At 35.8% G+C, this 24,919-nt stretch overlaps 1 protein-coding gene across 17 annotated transcripts in view; it reads left to right on the plus strand.

Moving 5' to 3' along the window:
• Positions 1-2,122, plus strand: part of CAST (calpastatin) — a 161,282-nt gene extending 159,160 nt beyond the window's left edge. For all 17 annotated transcript variants that reach the window (XM_007487240.2, XM_007487245.2, XM_007487246.2 and 14 more), the window contains one exon: positions 817-2,122. The gene's annotated coding sequence lies outside the window, so the exon portion shown is untranslated. The remainder of the gene's footprint in view (positions 1-816) is intronic.
• The last annotated feature ends 22,797 nt before the right edge of the window (positions 2,123-24,919 follow it).

The following is a 24,919-nucleotide window of genomic DNA, read 5'->3' on the forward strand; positions in this document are numbered from 1 at the left end:
AGGTGAATTAAAAGACTATTTCAGTGGAGAGAATAGACTGATCACAGGTCTGAACTTAAAAAAAAAAAAAGCTAAAATACAACAGAGTAATGATAGGGGCTTAATAGGAAATGGAGCACTTTGGAAGCAGAAAGATTTGACTTTTAGATTTTTTAAGATTTGAGAAATAAAAAAGTGGGTTCCCATGGTAGCTCTGTTTTCAGTCCCTTTGGGTTCAAATCAGAAGATATGAAGGAATCCCAGATCTTGTAAAAGTTTTAGGATAACTAAACTATCTTGGATAGACAAATCTGCATCTTAGACATTAAAATGCAGATACAGCCCCCATCAATGTGCCTATATCTGTAAAGATGAGCCTAATGAAAATTATGTAGCCAACTTACAATTTATTAGATTCTCTGGATCCCATTTTTTATTTATTTAATAAATTACAGGAAAATGAGATTATGGAATGAGAGCGATGTGGACTCAATTTAGTGGTGCTATAAAGAGTAACAGGAGATGATAGTTGAAGAGTAATAGTAATCAGAGCTGTTGAAAAGCTTGTGAATCAAATACAATTTTTATGTATGGGGCAAATTACTTTGATTGAAATTCTTAAAGTTTCTTCATGATTTTTTGAAATGTGGCTTGTTTTTTTATTGCTTGCCTTTCGTTATCTATCCCAATATCTGAATATCTGTATTTGATGGTTTTTCCTTATTCAGTGCAATCCATTACGCTTGATAGATAGTACATTTATGGTGCCTTTGGGAGGGGAGGGGAGTTCAATAGCAAATGTTTCAATATTTTTTTCTTTGACTTTTTCTTTTTTAGGCTGTCTGCACATGCTAGAAAATCTTCATTCGACTGGTGTATGGTGACTTTAAGCAAACCAAAGGCTCTTGCAGCAGCAAAAAGCAGTTTCAGGGTGGCTTTTGTACAGTGGTTTTTGAGGAATCTTTTGGCATACTGAAAAATTAGTTTCATGTTCTTTTCCAGGAAATGACTAGGATTTGTCTTTGTTGCCTGTATTATTTTCATAAGCATTGATAAACTTTTTTTTAATTTTCTTCATTTGGGAGGGAAAGGATGCTTTATATTTGTAAGAAATATATTTCATAAAAAGTTACTTATGGCAACTAAAAAAAGTCTGCAACCTTTTGCACATGTTCTCCACACAGTGCCTGTCAATCTTAGGAGGTTTCTTCCAGTTTCCAATAATTTTTAGAACATGTTACAGTGTTCTGGAATGTTATGATTGCTAGTTATCCTTTGCCCCTTGACTCTTGGGAAGTATCGGACATTTCCTTGGGTGAATGACTAATAAGAATTTACAAGTCAAATATAAAATATTGTATAAGGACCACCACGGCTGCTGATAATAAAAGAACAATAAAAACCCTGGATAGTACCTTTTCTACAGATCAATGAGCAAAGTGTATCATGTGACTTATTTTTCCTGGACTCTTCTCTCCTTTTCTCAGAAGAATCAGGCTTAGCTTGCATGCCAACATCAAATATACTGAAGCCTGGATGGAAAAATCATTACCAGAACAAAAGATGGGAAGTTCCTGTCCCTCTGTGGCAAGAATAGCCTCACAGCTCATACCAAGCATGAATAGAAATAAGTTTTTGGAATGCACTTGTGCCTTCAACAATTCATTTTTGTTTTCATCTTCAGTTCTGCTTGTCATTGAAAATTAATGCAGGTATCTCTGTTCTTTATGTAAAACTTGAATATAGTTTTTAAAAGCAATATTAAAGCCTTAGTCTTTACACTGTACAGATTTTGTGGAAAGCAAGTTTGCCAAATAAGAAAAAAATAATTTTGCTGATTAAAAAAAAAACACAGAAACTTGGTGTTTCATCTCCCTAAAACAATTTTAATCAAGCTCTGGTGTTTCAGAACAGTTTTTCTTAAGTAAGAGACTCCAAGGAACCATGAAGCACCCTGAGGTGGAGGGTTGGTTTGGTTTTGGTTTGCTGAACCTTTTGTTAATATTGAGCATTAAAAAATTATTTTAAAAGAAGTTACTACCAGGGCTCTTCCAAAGCTTTGTTTAGGATTGTACCATTGCAAGAAGTCTAAGAACCACTGTTCTGGAGATATGAATGGCTAATAAAATATTTTGAAGAGAAATGAGTTTATGGGCATGGCATTCACTATACAGCTGAGTATAAATAGTTGTTTCATTTGGTCTTTAAATTTCTTAATACCTGGTACTGAGTGATAGGAAGAACTACTTGGCTCATATCACATAGACAAAATTTGAAAAATTATGTTTTTAGAGACTGTCTCCAAACATCACAATTAGAAATTTCATCTTTAAAGACACACTTCTGTGACACTGACTTCCTTGAAGAAATAAAGGAGCTTTTTATAAACAAAAAATAAATTAGAGGGGAATGAAGTGATAGGGTAACAAAAACCAGCAAAACCCTGTTGCTGGTGGGAGATCAGCCCCATGGGATATGTTCCACATCTGGACTCGAGTACATCCTGGTAGGAAACCTTAATATGACAGGTTCTGAACAAACCCTGATTTGTGCTAGTGTGATTGTGAGAGGAGGTTATTGTTATGTGTACTGGAGCAAAGAAGCCTAGAGATGGCCATTCATTTATGAAAAAAGGTAACTGAACTTAATGTGGGAATGATTCATCATTAAGCAAGACTTTTCAGAGTACATAAAGATCAGTGCCCAACTTTTAAAAATCCACCATTTTCATTGAAATATACAAATGGAGTTAAAGCAACGACTTTCCTTTAAGATCACTTTCATCAGTTTTGGTTGTGTTTATTTTTTTTTAACATTATTTTTATTTGGTCAATTTCAAACATTATTCATTGGATACAAAAATCATTTTCTTTTCCTCCCTCCCCTCCCACCACCCCTCCCATAGCCGATGTGCAATTCCACTGGGTATCACATGTGTCCTTGATTGGAACCCATTTCCGTGTTGTTGGTATTTGCACTAGGATGTTCATTTAGAGTCTACATCCCCAATCATATGGTTATGTTTATTTCTAATAGAATTTATTAATTCACAAATTTGTATGTCTCAAATAACAGAAAATGCAAGTTTATAAAACATTATCCAGAAAAGTATTACTAACATCCTTGTTTTAAGTTTTTATGTCTCAAGTACTCAATACAATGAAATATCATTTCTCCAATCTCTTTAGCAGTTTAATATGTTTAACACAATCCTACATATCTTTTTTTAATTCATGTAAACTATAAAGATGGTCAGTTCTCATTTAGAATCATATGTAAAGTCTCCTATGAAGTAGTTTTAGTCATCTTGAAGTACTTTGCTATTTGAACACTAATGATCATACAATTAATATTTTTTGACTTAATTGTTTGTCATTGGCATTCAAATTTTATAACTACTTTAGCACTCATGATCAGACTAAATTAATCAATTCATGTTTCTCCCTTATCAGCAAACAATAATAGGCCAAACATAGAGCTCAATCTCAGTTAAACATTTTTGGTTCTTGGCCCCTTTTGTGTCATGGACCTCTTTTCAAAATGATGTTTTTAAATCCATAAATAGTATATATGAAAATTCAGAGGAAACCAATTATATTGAAATAATCAAGTATAATTTTTCTCATCTAAGTTCACCCTGTTCTAAGCCCTAATAGGAACCCTAATTTTTTTAACAGAAGACATCATATTCCAATTTTGGAGTTTATTTATTCTATTTCCTGCCAGTTTCAAGATAGTCACCAGGGTGTTCATCTCATTTTTTCCTTTCTAAAAGAGAAAAAAAAATTATAATAGACCTGCTTCTTACATATTAACTCAGGCTTATTTAATAATTTAAAGTTTATAAAGATCTTTCTTAGAATCCTGTGAGGTAGGTAGTTATGAGTTGTTATCTTTATTTTATAGGTGAGGAAACTGTCCCAAATGCATAGGAGGTAGCAATAAGTCTTGAATTCAGATGCAAAATATTGAAGCATTCTTTACATACTTGTGACATACTGATTTGGCACCTGTAACTATCTATATTAATAACCCTGCTGAGAGAAATGAAAAGGCATGGGAGTAGAAAAATGAACATAATGGAGCAAGAAACCATCTTTTTAAATATTAGAAAATATATCCATCTTGTAGCAAAAAAAAAAAAGGCTTTTTATTTCTTTTAAGTTCACTTTCATCACAAAATGTGGTGATTACAGTAGATTGCAGGAACCCGGCAAGACATAAAAAGTTACAATGAGCTGGGGCTTTTTTGTAACCATACTTTGATTTTTTCACAATTTTGATCCATCCAAGCGTATGTTTTCTTCAATCGTCTCAAGTGTTTGCTGGACACAGCTAAGCTGGGAACCATTTTCATTCAGAGAGCTGAAGAATTCTTTCACCTTTTGAAGAAAAATTAGAGACATTTTCCTTTTTTTCTTTTGTTTGAATTTAAACTTAAATTCATATTTTTAGAGCTGAAAGAAACCTTACAGAGCATCTAGTTCAGGGCTATTTTTTTTCTTAGCAGATGAGCCTACTGAGAGACCCAGCTGATCACCAAAGAAAAAATTATATAAGCTATGACTTAGCAAAGAAACTTAGCAAAAGTTTCATATGAGATCCATGTCTGCATAGGAAATTACAAACATTTGAACTTGAATTTTAAGATAAAATACAAAATAATAAAAAATAATATAAAAAATTTTAAATAAGCTGGGTTTTTGTCAAGTAGATTTCATTCATTACAAGCACAGACTAGTTGGCACAGAAATGCATATTATTTAGTGTGTTTATTATTATAATTAATATATATCATAATAACATTATGAATTAAAATAATAATTTAAAACCCCAGGGAATCAGGTGCATAACAGGACACAGTGGGAAAAGCATTGGCCTAAAAGAGAAGAAACATAGATCTTGGCCAATATCTCATTATATGATCAAACCTCCCTTTTTCTGAGCCTCCATTTCCTGAACTATAAGATGAAGGGACTAGATCTGCTGGAAGTTCCCTGCAAGCAGACAGCTTCTAATGTCTGAATGCACATCTCCAGTCATGAGTGTGATTAGAGCCATTCAAGTTGCTTGGTTGCCTCTAAGTTCACTTTGGCAAGGCAAGGTCAAAGCAACTGTAATATCTGCCAATCTCAGAATTCATGACACAAAGTTTAATAAGGAAACTCTTACCTCCTCCAGTCGCTCTCTGGTAGAGTACTGATTTGTCGTTCCAGTCGTTCCAGCATGAAAGCTATAGAAGCTGAGCCAAGTTCAAACCTAGAAATGGCAATTAATAAGATACACTTTGAAGTTTTCATTTACCAAACCCTTGCTGGGTGGCTAGTCCAAGCAGAACATGATGTTTGACTGGGGGTGGGGGTGGTAAGAAGAAACAGAAAATGTGATTTCTGCCTTTGGGAACTTAAAGGGCTTTTGGAAGCTTAAGACCTGATTATGAGGTGACTGAGTGAGGAAGCCAGGATACGAGAACTCAGGGAAATGAGAGATCAGTGTGGGTGGGTTTAGGGAGTCAGGAGAGGAATTATGACATTAGAATTGTGCTGGATTGAATGATGAATGAATTAATAGAGGCAGCGGGAGGGAGAAGGGAATTACAGGGCTTGAGATGGAGAGGGTAGAGTCAGATGGCAATATCAACATAATACATCAATGAACTTATGAGAAAGAACTCTATCCACATTCAAAGAACTGTGGGAGTAGAAACACAGAAGAAAAACTGCTTGAATACATTGGGTCAATGGGGATATGATTGGGGTTATCAACCCTCAATGATCATCCTAGTGCAAATATCAATAAACTTGACCAAAGACACATGTAATACCCAGTTTAATATAGTACATTGGATATGAAAGGGGGTTGGGGGAGGGGAAGGAAAGAACATGATTTGTGTAATCCTTGAAAATTTTTCTAAATCATTTTTTTTTAAATGGAAAAAATACATCAGTGAGCATCTCTTTAGGATTTTATTTTTTTTTTCTTTAAAAAAAAACCCTACCTATATAATTGGGGTTATGATTTTAAGGATCTCTCTACTACAGATATGAATAACGATACATGTATAACCCAGTGGAAGTGGTTCCCGGCTTTGAGAGAGGGGAGGAAAGGGGGGGGAGGGGGGAGGTCATAAATCATGTAACCATGGAAAAGTACTCTAAATTTAAAAAAAAAGATATAAAAAACCCTACCTTCTGTCTTAGACTAGATACTAAATATTGCTTCCAAAGCAGAAGAGAAATAAGGGTTAGGCAATGGGAATTCAGTAATTTGCCTGAAGTCACACAGCTAGGAAGTATCTTAGACCAGATATGAAACCTGGATCTTTGTCTCCATGCATAGAGAGAGATCCACTGAGCCACCTAGATGCCCCAGGATTTTATATTTTCAAGAGATTTTTCAATGATTATTTTAGTTCTCTACTCTTCTCCAACTCACAGTTCACTAAGATTGATGTTATTTTAAGAAACTAAAAATAAAGTTAAGAAATTTACAGACTTCTGGTCAAGATGGCCACTTAGAAGCAGCAAACGTTCAGACCTCTGAAAACCCTTCCTTACCAGTCACAAACTGAATGCTCCTAGGGGACTGAAATTCAAACTTAACAACAAGAAAGAACTGGGGAACCCTCCTTCTGGACTCAAATCAAAAGGTACACTCCCCAAAAGCCAGAATCCTAGAACACTCGCGTCTAAGGGGAAGGCAGAAGGAAGGTCCCAGGACGCCTCTCCCCCCAACCCAGAGCACTGAGCCTGCAGCAGCAGCAGGAACATCAGGGCCAGCAAAGGTGTTGTTTTGAAAGGTGTACCTTGAAAACAACCTGGGCCAGTCTCGGGAATCCAACACAGATGACAGGGAAGCAGCCTGAGAGAGATAGGGGGAGCCTGTAGCCCCCTGGCTGGCTCCTTCCATCAGAGTCTCACTGGAGGTTTTTGCCTCGGGGCACATCCAGAACAACCCAGCTGAACCTAATCCCATCAGGAGCCCCCAGAGTTCAAGGAAGCCAGGACCCCTGCCCCCTTAGAGGGCCGGGCCCTCTGAAAGGATAGGAACCTTAGGGCAGCAAAGGCACTGAGGTACCTTGCGGACAGGGCTGTTCCAGGCTCAGAGCATGGAAGTAAGGCAGCGGAGAAGCAATTGGAGGGAACTGAGAGCAGTAACACCCGAAACGCCAGCAGGCAGGGGAGGGCACACCCTGGGCTTCCCTGAGAAGACAGCACAGCTGCAGAGAATGGACAATTTGCCTGGGGCTAAAGCCTCGGGCCATCAGACAGATACATTAAGAGCCAGTCCTCCTCACACAGATTTCTGACTGGAAAGGGGTAGAAAAACCATAGAGATGGCAAACCGTGCAAAAGTGCAAAAGCCTCCAAACACCAAGAAAAGCAAGAAGAAGGGGGTGACTTTGGACACATTTTATGGAGCAAAAATACAAAATACAGAGGAGATAGAAACACAAACAAATGCTCCAAACCTTCCAAAGGAAATGGGAAATTCTCCACAAACTCTTGAAGAATTTAAATCAGAAATTATCAAAAAGATGGAAGCCTTCTGGCAGGAAAAATGGGAAATGAAGCAAAAGGAACTCAGCAATCTGAGGGACCAAAATATGCAAATGCAGAAACAGCTTGAAGCCTCAAAAAGCAGGACAGACCAAACTCAAAATGAAAACCAGGCTTTAAAGGTCAGAATCAGACAACTGGAAGGCAATGATCTTTGCAAAAGAGTAAGAATAAATCAAAGTCAAAAGACTAAAGAATTAAAAGATAACATAAAATATCTCACTGACAAGGTGACAGACCTGGAAAAGAGGGGAAGGAGAGACAATCTGAGAATCATTGGTCTACCAGAAAAGCCAGTAATCTTTATATCATAATGCATGATATTATCAAAGAAAACTGCCCAGAGATTCTAGAACAAGGGGACAAAATATGCATTGAAAGAGTCCACAGAACACCCTCTACACTAAATCCCCCCAAAAAATAACTCCCAGGAATGTAATTACCAAATTCCAAAGCTTCTAAGGAAAAGAAAAAATCTTATAAGAAGCCAGAATAAGATGATTTAGATATAAAGGAACATCAATCAGGGTCACACAGGACCTAGCAATTTCCACTCTGAATGACCGTGAGGCATGGAACATGATATACAGAAAAGCAAGAGAGATGGGTATTCAACAAAGAATCAGCTATCCATCAAAACTGACTATATACTTCCAGGGGAAAGTTTGGGCATTCAACAAAGTACAAGATTTCCAAGTGTTTGTAAAGAAAATACCAGAGCTCTGTGGAAAGTTTGACATCCAAACACAAAGACCAAGAGGAGCATGAAAAGGTAAATATGAAGGAAAGGGAAAAGGAGAAAAATGTTATCTTTTTCTTTTATTCAAACTCTCTCCTATAAGGACTACATTTATATCAAATTATATATATATATATATATATATATATATTAATATGTGGGGGAAATGTAATGTGTAACTCTCAAAAATTGTATGCATCATTATAGTAGTAAGAAGAATCACGCATAGGGAAAGATTAGGGCATCAAGATGCTATGGAGTAAGGGGGGATAGAAAGAAAAAGGGAGGGGGGAATCATTGATGGTACTAAGATATACTCCAAGAAATAGAAAAAAAACTAAATAGAATAATCTTTCTCACACAAAGATACACATGGGAAGGGGAGGGGAAGAATTCTCCTATAAGAAGGAGAGAAAGAGAGTTTTTACTTAAACTTTAATCTCAGTGAATTCAACTCTGAGAGGGAAGAGCATCCAGATGCATTGGGATCTTGAATTTTACCTTATCCAACAGGATAAGGGAGAAGGGAAAACCAAGAGGGGGTAGAGGAGGAGGGAACACAAAAAGGGAGGTAAGGGAGAGGGGGGAGGCAAAGGGAACAAAGAGAGGGGATAGAAAGGAAAACATATGAAGGGAGGGGACAAGGGGGACTGATTTAAAGTAAATTACTGGCTTAAAAGGTTATAGCTGAAGAAGAAAGGTCAGAATTGGGGGAGGATATCAAAATGCCAGGGAGTCCACAAGTGACAATCATAACTTTGAACACGAATGGGATGAACTCACCCATAAAGCATAGACGAATAGCAGAATGGATTAGAATCCAAAACCCTACCATATGTTCTCTTCAAGAAACACACATGAGGTGGGTAGACACTCACAAGGTCAGAATTAAACAATGGAGTAAGACCTTCTGAGCCTCAACTGATAGAAAGAAGTCAGGAGTTGCAATCATGATATCTGACAAAGCCAAAGCAAGAATAGACCTGATTAAAAGGGATAGGGAAGGTAAATATATTTTGTTAAAAGGGACTTTAGATAATGAGGAAATATCACTAATCAACATGTATGCACCAAATAGTATAGCACCCAAATTTCTAATGGAGAAACTAGGAGAAATGAAGGAGGAAATAGACAGTAAAACCATATTAGTGGGAGATCTGACCAACCACTATCAAATTTAGATAAATCAAATCAAAAAATAAATAAGAAAGAGGTAAAAGAAGTGAATGAAATCTTAGAAAAATTAGAGTTAATAGACATATGGAGAAAAATAAATAGGGACAAAAAGGAATACACCTTCTTCTCAGCACCACATGGCACATTCACAAAGATTGACCATACACTAGGTCACAGAAACATGGCATACAAATGCAGAAAAGCAGAAATAATAAATGCAGCCTATTCAGATCATAAGGCAATAAAAGTAATGATCAGTAAGGGTACATGGAGAGCCAAATCAAAAATTAATTGGAAATTAAATAATATGATACTCCAAAATCAGTTAGTTAGAGAACAAATCATAGAAACAATAATTTCATCGAGGAAAATGACAATGATGAGACATCCTTTCATACCTTATGGGATGCAGCCAAAGCAGTACTCAGAGGAAAATTCATATCTCTGAGTGAATATAGTAACAAACTAGGGAGAGCAGTGATCAATCAATTGGAAATGCAAATGAAAAAACTCGAAAGCAATCAAATTAAAAACCCCCAGCAGAAAACCAAACTAGAGATCCTAAAAATGAAGGGAGTAATTAATAAAATCGAAATTGATAGAACTATTGAAGTAATAAATAAGACTGGTACTTTGAAAAAAACAAACAAAATAGACAAAGTACTGGTCAATCTAATTAAAAAAGGAAAGCAGAAAAGCAAATTAACAGCATCAAAGATGAAATGTGGGAACTGACCTCCAATGAAGAGGAAATTAAGGCAATCATTAAAAACTCTTTTGCCCAATTATACCACAATAAATATACCAATCTAGGTGATATGGATGAATATTTACAAAAATATAAATTACCTAAACTAACAGAAGAAGAAAGAGAATTCTTAAATGACCCCATATCAGAAAACGAAATCCAACAGGCCATTAAAGAACTCCATAAGAAAAAACCCCCAGGGCCTGATGGATTCACAAGTGAATTCTATCAAACATTCAAAGAACAGCTAATCCCAATACTATACAAACTATTTGAAGTAATAAGCAAAGAGGGAGTTCTACCAAATTCCTTTTATGAAACAAACATGGTACTGATTCCGAAGCCAGGCAGGTCAAAAACAGAAAAAGAAACCTATAGACCAACCACCCTATTGAATATAGATGCAAAAATCCTAAATAGGATACTAGCAAAAAGACTCCAGCAAGTGATGAGGATAGTCATTCACTATGATGAAGTGAACAATCTTCCTAGGGCTAAAACCTCTGAACGCCAGACAGAGATAAGAAAAGCTAATCCTCCCCACTCAGATAGAGATGGCAAACTCCACAGAAGCACAAAAAATCCAAAATTCCAAAAAAAAAAACAAGAAGAAGGGGGCGGCTTTTAACACATTTTATGGAGCAAAAATACAAAACACAGAGGAGATAGAAGAGGAAACACAAGCAAATACTCTGAAACCTTCCAAAGGAAATGGAAACGCTCCACAAACCCATGAAGAATTTGAATCAGAAATGACCAAAAAGATGGAAGCCTTCTGGGAGGAAAAGTAGGAAATAATGCAAAAGAAATTCACGCATCTACAAAACCTGTGTGACCAAACTGAAAAGGAAAACCAGGCTTTAAAGCAAGAACTAATAAAGCAAAGCCTAAAGACCAAGAAATTAGAAGAGAACATAAAATATCTCACTGACAAGGTGACAGATTTGGAAAATAGAGGGAGAAGAGATAATTTAAGAATAATTGGACTTCCAGAAAAGCCAGAAATAAACAGCAAACTTGACATCGTAATACAAGAGATAATCAAAGAAAATTGCCCAGAGATTCTAGAACAAGGGGGCAATACAGCCACTGACAGAGCTCACAGAACACCCTCTACACTAAACCCCCAAAAGACAACTCCCAGGAATGTAATTGCCAAATTCCAAAGATCTCAAACAAAGGAAAAAATCCTACAAGAATCCAGAAAAAAGACAATTTAGATATAAAGGAATGCCAATCAAGGTCACACAAGACCTTGCAATTTCTACTCTGAATGATCTTAAGGCATGGAACATGATCTTCAGAAAGGCAAGAGAGCTGGGTCTTCAACCAAGAATCAGCTATCCAGCAAAACTGACTATATACTTCCAAGGGAAAGTATGGGCATTCAACAAAATAGAAGATTTCCAACTTTTTGCAAAGAAAAGACCAGAGCTCTGTGGAAAGTTCGACACCGAAAAACAAAGAGCATGGAATACCTGAAAAAGAGAAAAGGGGGAAAAGGAGAAAAATGTTATCTTCTTCTTTTACTCAAACTCTCTTCTATAAGGACTACATTTATATCAATCTATGTATACTAACATGTGGGGAAAATGTAATGTATAAATAGGGGGAAAAGAAAGACCAAATAGAATAATCTTTCTCACACAAAGATTCACATGGGAAGGGGAGGGGAAGGAAACTCCTATAAGATGGAGAGGAAGAGAATTTTTCCTTAACATTAATCTCAGGGAAATCAACTCTGAGAGGGAAAAATACCCAGATCCATTGGGATCTTGAATTCTATCTTACCCAACAAGGGTAAGGAGAAGGGAAAAGCAAGGGGGTGAGGGAAAACAAAAGGGGAGGGAAAGAGAGGAGGGAGGGGGAGGGAAAAAAGGGAGGGACTAAAAAGGGAAACATCAAGGGAGGGGACAAGGGGGACTGATTCAAAGTAAATCACTGGACTAAAAGGTAGAGCCAAGGAAGAAAAGTTTAGAATTAGGGAAGGATATCATAATGCCAGGGAATCCACAAATGACAGTCATAACTTTGAACACGAATGGGATGAACTCACCCATAAAACATAGACGAATAGCAGAATGGATTAGAATCCAAAACCCTAACATATCTTGTCTTCAAGAAACACACATGAGGCGGGTTGATACCCACAAGGTCAGAATTAAAGGATGGAGTAAGACCTTCTGGGCCTCAACTGACAGAAAGAAGGCAGGAGTGGTAATCATGATATCTGACAAAGCCAAAGCAAAAATAGGCCTGATCAAAAGGGATAGGGAAGGTTATTATATTTTGTTAAAAGGGACTTTAGATAATGAGGAAATATCACTAATCAACATGTATGCACCAAATAATATAGCACCCAAATTTCTAATGGAGAAACTAGGAGAATTGAAGGAAGAAATAGACAGTAAAACCATATTAGTGGGAGACTTGAACCAACATTATCAAATTTAGATAAATCAAATCAAAAAATAAATAAGAAAGAGGTAAAAGAAGTGAATGAAATCTTAGAAAAATTAGAATTAATAGACATATGGAGAAAAATAAATAGGGACAAAAAGGAATACACCTTCTTCTCAGCACCACATGGCACATTCACAAAGATTGACCATACATTAGGTCACAGAAATATGGCACACAAATGCAGAAAAGCAGAAATAATAAATGCAGTCATTTAAGATCACAAGACAATAAAAATAATGTTCAGTAATGGTACATGGAAGACCAAATCAAAAACTAATTGGAAATTAAACAATATGATACTCCAAAATCATTTAGTTAGAAAAGAAATCATAGAAACAATTAACAATTTCATCGAGGAAAATGACAATGGCGAGACATCCTTTCAAACCTTTTGGGATGCAGCCAAAGCGGTAATCAGAGGTAAATTCATATCCCTGAATGCTTATATTAACAAACAAGGGAGAGCAGAGATCAATCAATTGGAAATGCAAATAAAAAAACTCGAAAACAATCAAATTAAAAACCCCCAGCAGAAAACCAAACTAGAAATCCTAAAAATTAAGGGAGAAATTAATAAAATTGAAAGTGATAGAACTATTGATTTAATAAATAAGACAAGAAGCTGGTACTTTGAAAAAAACAAACAAAATAGACAAAGTACTGGTCAATCTAATTAAAAAAAGGAAGGAAGAAAAGCAAATTAACAGCATCAAAGATGAAAAGGGGGACATCACCTCCGATGAAGAGGAAATTAAGGCAATCATTAAAAATTACTTTGCCCAATGATATGGCAATAAATACACCAATTTAGGGGATATGGATGAATATATACAAAAATACAAACTGCCTAGACTAACAGAAGAAGAAATAGAATTCTTAAATAATCCCATATCAGAAAATGAAATCCAACAAGCATCAAAGAACTTCCTAAGAAAACATCCCCAGGGCCTGATGGATTCACCAGTGAATTCTATCAAACATTCAGAGAACAGTTAATCCCAATACTATACAAACTATTTGACATAATAAGCAAAGAGGGAGTTCTACCAAACTCCTTTTATGACACAAACATGGTACTGATTCCAAAACCAGGCAGGTCAAAAACAGAGAAAGAAAACTATAGACCAATCTCCCTAATGAATATAGATGCAAAAATCTTAAATAGGATACTAGCAAAAAGACTCCAGCAAGTGATCAGAAGGATCATCCACCATGATCAAGTAGGATTTATACCAGGGATGCAGGGCTGGTTCAATATTAGGAAAACCATCCACATAATTGACCACATCAACAAGCAAACCAACAAAAATCACATGATTATCCCAATTGACGCAGAAAAAGCCTTTGATAAAATACAACACCCATTCCTATTAAAAACATTAGGAAGCATAGGAATAGAAGGGTCATTCCTAAAAATAATTAACAGTATATATCTAAAACCATCAGCTAATATCATCTGCAATGGGGATAAACTAGATGCATTCCCAATAAAATCAGGAGTGAAATAAGGATGCCCATTATCACCTCTACTATTTGACATTGTACTAGAAACACTAGCAGTAGCAATTAGAAAAGAAAAAGAAATTGAAGGCATCAAAATAGGCAAGGAGGAGACCAAGTTATCACTCTTTGCAGATGACATGATGGTCTACTTAAAGAATCCTAGAGATTCAACCAAAAAGCTAATTGAAATAATCAACAACTTTAGCAAAGTTGCAGGATACAAAATAAACCTGCATAAGTCATCAGCATTTCTATACATCTCCAACATAGTTCAGCAGCAAAAACTAGAAAGAGAACTCCCATTCAAAATCACCTTAGACAAAATAAAATACCTAGGAATCTACCTCCCGAGACAAACACAGGAACTATATGAACACAACTACAAAACACTCTCCACACAACTAAAACTAGACTTGAACAATTGGAAAAACATTAACTGCTCATGGGTAGGACGAGCCAATATAATAAAAATGACCATCCTACCCAAACTTATTTATCTATTTAGTGCCATACCCATTGAACTCCCAAAATATTTCTTTACTGATTTAGAAAAAAAAATAACAAAATTCATTTGGAATAACAAAAGATCAAGGATATCCAGGGAAATAATTTAAAAAAACACATATGATGGGGGCCTTGCAGTCCCAGACCTTAAACTATATTACAAAACAGCAGTCATCAAAACAATTTGGTACTGGCTAAGAGACAGAAAGGAAGATCAGTGGAATAGACTGGGGGAAAGCAACCTCAACAAGACAGCATATGATAAACCCAAAGATCCCAGCTTTTGGGACAAAAATCCACTATTCGATAAAAACTGCTGGGAAAATTGGAGGACAGTATGGGAGAGATTAGGAATTGATCAACACCTCACACCCTACACCAAGATAAATTCAAAATGGGTGAATGATTTAAACATAAAGAAGGAAACCATAAGTAAATTGGGTAAACACAGAATAGTATATATGTCAGACCTTTGGGAGGGCAAAGATTTTAAAACCAAGCAAGACTTAGAAAGAATCACAAAATGTAAAATAAATAATTTTGACTACATCAAATTAAAAAGCTTTAGTACAAACAAAATCAACGTAACTAAAATCAGAAGGAAAACAACAAATTGGGGGAAAATCTTCATAGAAACCTCTGACAAAGGTTTAATTACTCAAATTTATAAAGAGCTAAATCAACTGTACAAAAAATCAAGCCATTCTCCAATTGATAAATGGGCAAGGGACATGGATAGGCAGTTTTCAGCCAAAGAAATCAAAACTATTAATAAGCACATGAAAAATTGCTCTAAATCTCTGAGAATCAGAGAGATGCAAATCAAAACAACTCTGAGTTATCACCTCACACCTAGCAGATTGGCTAACATGACAGCTATGGAAAGTAATGAATGCTGGAGGGGATGTGGCAAAGTGGGGACATTAATTTTTTGCTGGTGGAGTTGTGAATTGATCTAGCCATTCAGGAGGGCAATTTGGAACTATGCCCAAAGGGTGATAAAAGACTGTCTGCCCTTTGATCCAGCTATAGCACTGCTGGGTTTGTACCCCAAAGAGATAATAAGGAAAAAGACTTGTACAAGAATATTCATAGCTGCACTCTTTGTGGTGGCCAAAAATTGGAAAACGAGGGGAGGCCCTTCAATTGGGGAATGGCTGAACAAATTGTGGTATGTGTTGGTGATGGAATACTATTGTGCTAAAAGGAATAATAAAGTGGAGGAATTCCATGGAGTCTGGAACAACCTCCAGGAAGTGTTGCAGAGTAAAAGGAGCAGAACCAGGAAATCTTTATACACAGAGACTGATACACTGTGGTACAATCAAAGGTAATGGACTTCTCCATTAGGGACAATGCAATGTCCCTGAACAATCTGCAGGGATCTAAAAAACACTATCCACAAGCAGAGGATAAACTGTGAGAGTAAAAACACCGAAGAAAAGCAACTGCTTGACTACAGGGGTGGAGGGGTTATGACTGAGGAGTGACTAAATGAACACTCTAGAGCAAATACCAACAACACAGAAATGGATTCGAGTCAAGAACACATGTGATGCCCAGTGGAATCATGCGCCAGCTATAGGAGAGGTTGGGGGGGGGGGGGAGAAAATGATTTTTGTTTCCAATGCATAATGTTTGGAAATGACCAAATAAAATAATGTTTTTTTTTTTAAAAGCATAGCTATAAATATTTTTGTATCTCTTTGGGATGCAGACCTAGTAGTGGTATTGCTAGATCAAAGTAAATGCATTCTTTTATAGCCCTTTGGTCATAATTCCAAACTGCCTTCCAGAATGGTTGGATCAATTCACAATTCCACCAACATTAGTGTCCCTCCAACATTTAATATCTTCCTTTGCTGTCATATTGGCAAATCTGCTAGGTGTAAGGTGGTACCTCTGAGTTGTTTTAATTTACATTTCTCTAATCAAGAGGGATTTAGAACATTTTTGTATGATTATTGATAGCTTTGATTTCTCAAATCAAAGCAACAGATAAGCAAAATTGAGGAAGAGTTCTCAAAAGGGATTATAAAATAATAAAGGTGGACAGATTTGTGCTAGCCCAATTAATATACCAAGTTGTTATATGTTGAGATACATCTACATTGGCCCTAGAGATCTGACACCTAAGAAACCAAGCAGTGTATATTGAGAGCCAACATCAGCCTTGACTAGACCTGATCATCTGTGGAAAGAGCACCCTCATGACTCTCAATAAATAATAGAGGAACCAAAGACATGTTAAATACATTTGCAATGTTATTTCTAGCTTGAAGGGGATGCAGTAGGCCACTGAAAATATACTGTTTGATTAACTTGGTGGAGCCTGGTATAATACGCATCACAAGTTCTCTCCCAAATATGGATATTTCACAATTAATTATTCATTTATTTGGCTCAAGTTTTTATATCCTGTTAAAATAATAAGCCAGGGGTGACGTAAGGCTAACTAAGTTTCTCAGATAGTATTTTAATAGGCGCGAGAATAATGGAGTACAGGGTTCATCTAGGAAGCAATAATGAAGCCAATGAAAAGGAACAAAAAAGAGACTTCTGAGGGCACAAAAAGTTCAAGATTTTAGTCTACTTCATCTTTGCCTAGGCTGATTCTAATCACTGACAAGGATTAATGCCCTTCCCTCCAACCAGGGAGAAATAGCAAATTGTGAGTACAGAATAGCTAACGTACATGAATAGTTTTAGGATAACCAGAATATGGACAACCGTTGGCTTTTGCTTCAGTTTTATTCCTTTCCTGAGTAAAGGTGACTGAAGAGCTATCCTGAGATCCAACCTTTGAGGAAAGTTTGTGAGTCTGCTCTCTACAGGGGTTTTAATTGTAAACAACTACAAAAGTATAGTTGTAACACCATAGCTAACTTGACAGAGAAGTGACCAAAACTGGACTCACAAGTGAATGGAGGACCAAAAAATTTAGTAGGCAGTAAGTTATCTTAATACCATGTGATAGGGGGCAGCTGGGTGTCTCAGTAGATTGAGAGCCAGGCATAGAGACAGGAGATCCTAGGTTCAAATCTGGCCTCAGCCACTTCCCAGCTGTGTGACCCTGGGCAAGTCACTTGACCCCCACTCTTCTGCCTTGGAGCCAATACACAGTATTGACTCCAAGATGGAAGGTAAGGGTTTTTTTAAAAAAATACCATGTGATCTGTAAAAAATAATTTTTTTTGAGTGTAAGATCTACTATATGAGAGAGAACTATTAATTGGGCTGGACTTTAATAGTATTGCTTGGAGAGAAATCTGCTGACTTTATGTAATTAAGGAATTCAAATCTAATAATTAAAATATACTGCTAAGTCCAAAGGACTGGGTCATTGTACCCTCTCTGCTAAGGGGCCTTACTGTTCTTTTACAGATTGGGTTCATTTTTTGAGGAAATTACAACCCAAGGGAAGGTCAGTGAAAATCCCTTGAAAGTTTGGTTTAGTTTATTTCTAGTCTCCCCAGAGGTACTCAACTGTTCAATGCAACCCCTATCCCAAACCCCATTGATGTGGAACTCTTCTCACTGATAGAGTTGAAGACCTTACCCATAACAAAGAGAGGGGTGGAGCTGTCCATCTTTAGGTAGATGTCTTCTAGCAAGAAATGGCTCATCTTCCTGTTGGACAGAAATTTCTCTACTGACAGCCAGAACCAAGGATCACCAGACCTCTCAAACTCACTCACCAGGTTGCCTCAGTGCTGGAAAGCCCATCTCAGGATAGCTGTTTAGCCAACTATACTTAGGAAAGAAATACAACCAAATCATTCATTCAATAAACATTGATTAGGAGTCTATATATATGTGTTAGACCCTGTGTTAAGTTCTGGGAATACAAAGAAAGACAAAAGATAGCTCCTTCTCATAATTTAATGGGGGGAGAATATGCACATGACTACAAATAAAGTATATGCAAGACAAATTGGAACTAATCAACAGATTGAAGGTAGCAGAATTAAGTTCCTTGGGGGGGAGGGGAGGGTCAATGGAGGGGGAGATAGGGAAAGACTTCCTGTAAAAGATGGGAATTTACCTGAGATCTGAAGGAAAAAAGCACCAGCCAACTGCTCAGATTCCATATTCAGATTTGCCAAAGTACACACACACACACACACACACACATATATATTTTTTTTTTCACCAAGTAGAGGTTAATGCACTAGTTTTCTCTCTGTCCCACTTCTAGGGATAGCCTCAAATAGTTTTGACATGATCTATACATAGGAAGAAAAGAGAGTAATGGAGGGCTTGTTAACTACTTTTTTAAAACAAAAATTCAATTTTATTTTCAGTTCCAAATTCTCTCCCTCCATGTTCCGTGACCTCTCTTACACAGAGAAAATCCTACTAAAATATTTCCCCTACACACTTTGATAAAACCTAAAATTAAATTATTAAAGATTCCTTTAGTTTTTATTATCACACTCTGATGGACATATAGTCATTTTAATCATTAGACTATTATCTAATTATGAATTATCACATATAGATACATATATAAGACTATATGTATGCATGCAAATTTGGTTATTATATATGTATATACCAAATTTCTCTACAAATACATATGTACATGCACTACATGCACATACATGCATATTTCATATGAATGTAGATATGCATCTGTGAGTATTCCATTCTGTTTTGTCATTTGTTGATGGTCATATTTTTTTCTTTGAGTTCTTTTGTATATTGTACCTTTTGATATATCTTTGTTGATGGTGCTTTTCCAGAGAAAAGCTATAATAATAAAGCATAGTCATATTTTATTTTTGGTTTTGTAGTGATAAAACAGTTGTTTGTATTTTTGCTACATAGCAATATGATTGAGAGTGGGATAAAAGCATAGTCATTTTGAAAGCCCATTCATCTCTTTTTGGTTACTGATGTTCTCTACAACAGCAATGCCAAAAAGAGAGGGATGTCAAAAGGGCAGTAGGATGCAGCTTAAGACAAAACAAAAAAAAAAATTAAGATAAAATTGTCAAGAATAACTACCATATGCAAAGCACTATTGGAGATGATGATAGAAAAAGAGAATGAAAACATAGCTGTAGTTCTTCAAAAAAGCAAATTTGGCAAGAGCTAGCCCCAGTAAAATTATTTAAATAGGGAGTGGGTTCATCCCTACCATGACTTTTCTTAAATTCTCCTCCCTTCTTTTTTTCATTTCTCTTTTTCTTTTTAAATTTTGTTTTCTTTTTACCCCAAATTACATGTAAAAATAGTTTACAACATTTTAAAAAGAATTTTGAGTCTCCAATTTTCTCTCTTCCTCTGTCCCCACCCTCCTTACTGAGATGATAAGCAATCTCTTATAGATTTCACATATGCAACCATGTAAAACATTTTCCCATATTAATCCTTTTTTTTGGGGGGGAAGGAAATTTGAACAAAAAAATTAAGAGTAAAAGAAGTTTCCTTTGGTGTGTATTTAAATCCTGTCGGTTCTTTCTCTGGAAGTGGATGGCATTTTTTTTTCATCATGAGTCTTTTGGGTTTGTTTTGGCTCATTGTATTGCTGAGAATAGCTAAATTATTAACAGTTGTTCATTGTACAGTATTCCTGTCACTGCATACAGTTTCCTCCGGGTTCTGCTTATTTCACTCTGCTTCAATTCATAAGTCTTTCCATGTTTTTCTGAGATTCTCCTGCTCATCATTTCTTATAGCACAATTGTATTCCATTATAATCATATGTTGTAATTTAGTCAGTCATTCCCCAATGGGTATTCCTCATTTTTCAATTCTTTGCCCCCCACAAAAAGAACTGCTATCAATATTTTTATACATATAGGTCCTTCTTTCCCCTTTTTGATTTTTATCTCTTTGGGATAAAAACATTGTAATAGTATTTCTAGGTCAAAGTATATGTACTTTTTTAATGACCTTTTGAACCTATGTCTGAATTACTCTCCTGATTGGTTGAATCCATTTACAACTCCACCAACAGTGCATTAATGTCTTAGTTTTCCCATATCCCCCCTAAGTTTTGTCATTTTCTTTTTCTGTCATAATCTGATAGGAGTGGGATGGTACCTCAGAGTTGTTTTAATTTTACTAAATTTGCATTTGTCTAATTAATAGTTCATTCAAGCATTTTTTTTGCATTACTAGAGAAAGTTTTAATGCCTTTGTCTAACTGACTGTTCATATCTGTGAACATTTGTAAATTGAGGAATGACTTGTATGAGAAATGAGGCCTTTATTAGAGAAAATTGTAAAAAAAATTTTTTCACCATTATTACTGCATATTGCTCCTTTCCCCACCTGACCTATTTTCCCCTCCATTGTAAAAGCTTTCGTGACTCTTTTATAAGTGATAATTTACCCCAATTTATTTTTCCTTTCCCCTCCTCCCAAAACATTGTTATTTCTAATACCTTAATTCAATTTTGTGTTTTAGATATCATCCCATCATATTCAACTTACACTCTTGCCCTCTGTCTATGTACATTCCTTCTAACTGCCCTAATAATGATAAAGTTCTTAGAAATTATAATAATCATCTACTCATGTAGGTATGCCATCAATTTAACCTTATGAATATTTTTTAAATTTCTCTTTCCTGTTTACCTTTTTATGCTTTTCTTAAGTCTTACATTTGAGAGTCAGATTTTACATTCAGGTCTGATAGGTTCATCAGGAATGTTTTAAGAGTTCTCTATTTCATTGAATATTAATTTTTCCCATTGAAAGATTATGTTCACTTTTTCTGGGTGAATCTTGGTTGAAGTCCTAGCTCCTTTGTCCTCTGGAATAGCATATTTCAGGCCCTCTGTTTCTTTTATGTAGAAGCTTTTAAATCTTGTGTTGTCCTGACTGTGGCATCATGAAGTTTGGCTGCTTGCAATATTTTCTCCTTGACCTGGGAGTTCTAGAATTTGGATATAATATTCCTACGAGTTATCAGTAAGTGATTGGTGATTTTTTTTTAATTTCTCTTTTACTCTCTTTTTCTAGACTATCAGGGTAGTTTTCTTTGATAATTTCTTGAAAGAAGATATCTAAGTTATTTTTTAATCATAGCTTTCACATAGCTTGGATTATCTCTCTTGGATTTATTTTCCAGGTCAGTTGCTTTTCCAAAGAGATATTTCTCATTTTCTTCTATTTTTTCATTATTCTGACTTTGTTTGATTGTTGCCTGATGTCTCGTGGAGTAATTGGATTCTATTTGCCCAATCCTAATTTTTAAAACATAATTTTCTTGAGTGAGGGTTAGTACCTCCTTTTTCATTTGGTCAATTCTACTTTTTTGCAAGAGTCCTTTTCCTCAGTGCATTTTTGTACCATTTTTTCCCTTATAGTCATGTAAAAACAAGATGCTGAGAGACCCTTGTTTTATTGTGATGGAGAAATTACAGGGTCAGAGGACTACATATTTCTTCCCAGTTCAAAACCTGAGACCTCATTTTGATTAACACATATACTTTTATAGTTTCCTGTCTGTCCCCAACATTCCAGAGCTCCAAAGAATCCTTTCTTGAGCCTCCATGGCCTCTGGATGACCCCATGCTTCCTGTTTGAGATAGCCTAGAGCACATTGTTGAATGGATTGACACCCTTATGATTAACATAGTAATTTACTTATGATTAATATGACACACTTAAAATTACTCTAGCAGTTCATACACTTTAAGTTAAACCTCAAGTATTATCCTGGGATTACATTCTTAATCTAGTTAAATACACAAATTTTTGCCTGGGACTAAATTCTTAGTATAAATCACAGTTACATTTTTTTAATTCTAAAAATCACATTCCAAGCATTGATTAAGCTATTAATTATTGATTTTCTGGTTATAGTCAGTTCTGCCTTTTAAGAAGTTCTTCTCTTCAGTGTATTTTTTAAATATCTTTTTTCAATTTCACCAATTTTGCTTTTTAGAAAGTTCTTTTTTGCATGGGATTTTCATGCCTCTTTTACCAATTGACTTATACTGTTTTTTAAATTGTTAATTTCTTCAGAATTTTTTGTTCCCCCTTTCCCAGGCCATTGACACTTTTTTCATGATTTTCCTGTATTGTCCTCATTTCTTTTCCCATTTCTTCTTCTACCTTTCTTATTTGATTTTTAACATCCTTTTTGAGCTCCTCCATGAATTCTTTTTGTGTTTGAGAGTCATTCATATTTTCCTTGAAGGCTATGGAATATTTTGTTGCCTTCTTTTAAGTCTGTGTTGTGTTTTTCCTTGTCACCAAAATAACTTTATTTGGTGAATTTCTTTTTTGTTGTTTTTGTTTGCTCATTTTCAGTCCTTTTTCTTTACTTTTAATTTAAACATTTGTTAAAGTTGTGCTCTGTAACTGTAGTGAAGGGAGCTCTTTTTTAAGCTTTAGGTTCTTTGTGCAGCTGCCTTCAGAGCTGGCTCTGGAATCTATCAGCTTTATGGGATAGGCAATCAGGATTAAGTGATTAGTCCAGGGTCATATAGTCAGGGAGTGTCTGAGGCCAAATTTGAACCCAGGACCTCCAATCTTTAGACCTGGCTTTTAATCCACTGAGCCACCTACCTCCTCTTCCTATTTAAACTTGAATTTAGGGCATACTTCCTCCAAGAAGACGACTCTCTAACCCCATTTTGTTCTGTTTGTTATGGTCTATATCACACTACCGTGCACTGATGAGAATCTTAGTAATAATTATCTGGTCATGTCATGCCTACTTCTCTTTTCTTCCCAACTAGACTTGAGGCTCACTGAAGGTAAGTAAATTTTTTAAATGAGCAACACAAAATGAGGTTAGAGGCAAGAGGCTTTTTGGAGAAAGTAAGTCCACTATGGAGATTTGATGAAAATATAAAATAAGGATTAATGAAGAAGGGGAGGAGGATTGAAGAAAAACAGTAAAGGGAAGGCCCCATCTCTCTATTTGGATAATTTGACTAGGACTAGCTGTTGCCACAATTTGCGTTTTTAAAGAACCACATGGGGTGGGGGAGGGGGGCAGCTGGGTAGCTCAGTGAATTGAGAGCCAGGCCTAGAGATGGGAGGTCCTAACTTCAAATTTGACCCTGGGCAAGTCACTTGACCCCCATTGCTTAACCCTTACCACTCTTCTGCCTTGGAACCAATACACAATATTGACTTCAAGACAGAAGGTAAGGGTTTAAAAAAAAAAACGACATGGGTAGATTTTAATGATCTCTATATCTTCTATAATCTCTAATAGTGCTTTGAATGTGATAGTTGTTTGCAAAATGGTTTTTTGATGAATTGAATAAAACAAAAACACAGCAGTAGGTGGTATTGCTTTGTTTCTTTTTTAATTTTTAAAAATTGTGAATTTTGTAATTTTGTTAGCAAAGCAAATTCTAATGTCAAAATATAACACCCCTTCTGGGTGTCTTCCCTCAACTTGCATATATACTCATGAATTGGATCCTTTATATTCTAGAGTGAGCATGCTTTGGTTACCTACTCCTAGCTAGTTTTATATAGTTCATGAACCCCAAAAAGTGCACTTCCAATTAACAGTCAGCCAATAAACATAACTAGCTCTTAACAAAAGCATTTATTAAAATGATATAATAAAAATAGTAGTTGCACAATATCCCTTTCCAAGATACCTTGGGCATATTCTGCCACAAATATACACAGTGTCCATGGAAAGACTAGGTATAGACAGAATATAATGTGTGGGAGGCATACATACAGAATATACACATAGCAAACTGCTAAAGAACCTGGGAAGTTCTTTCTGTTGTAGAAGTATTATATAGCAGCCATATTTGTTGCCATAGGTTCTAGTCCTCAAAGATACTTCCAACTCAATTTTTTGTCTCTTTATAAGTCATTATGTCTAGAGTGTGTGTGTTTCTTCTCCCTCCTGGATGAGGTATTTCCTAATTGTAGAGTAGCTTCACTTCAAAGAGACATGAGTAATATAAATTTCCTCCTCTCTTACTCTTCTATACCAATTTAAAATGTTTTCAGTTTCCCCAAGCTTAGTTATGTATCCTAATTTGTTTATTAAGGCAGTGAAATTGCTCCCTTTCAAACTTCATAAGGGAATTATCAAGTGTAGCTAAACCTTTGGAAGAGTTCCATACTGCTTTCACTCCTTATGATTATATTATGGGCTTTCAGGGCTAGGAGTGGGTTGTTAATCAAAGATTAGACTTTCTACCCAGCATATAAAGAGGAATTTTAAAAAAAGCATTTTTCATGTAACTTTGAACCATTGTTACACCAATCATTCTGTATATGCTCTTATAAAATCAATCAAAGTCA

Source organism: Monodelphis domestica, chromosome 3 (genome assembly GCF_027887165.1).
Source record: "Monodelphis domestica isolate mMonDom1 chromosome 3, mMonDom1.pri, whole genome shotgun sequence".
Lineage (NCBI taxonomy): Eukaryota > Metazoa > Chordata > Mammalia > Didelphimorphia > Didelphidae > Monodelphis > Monodelphis domestica.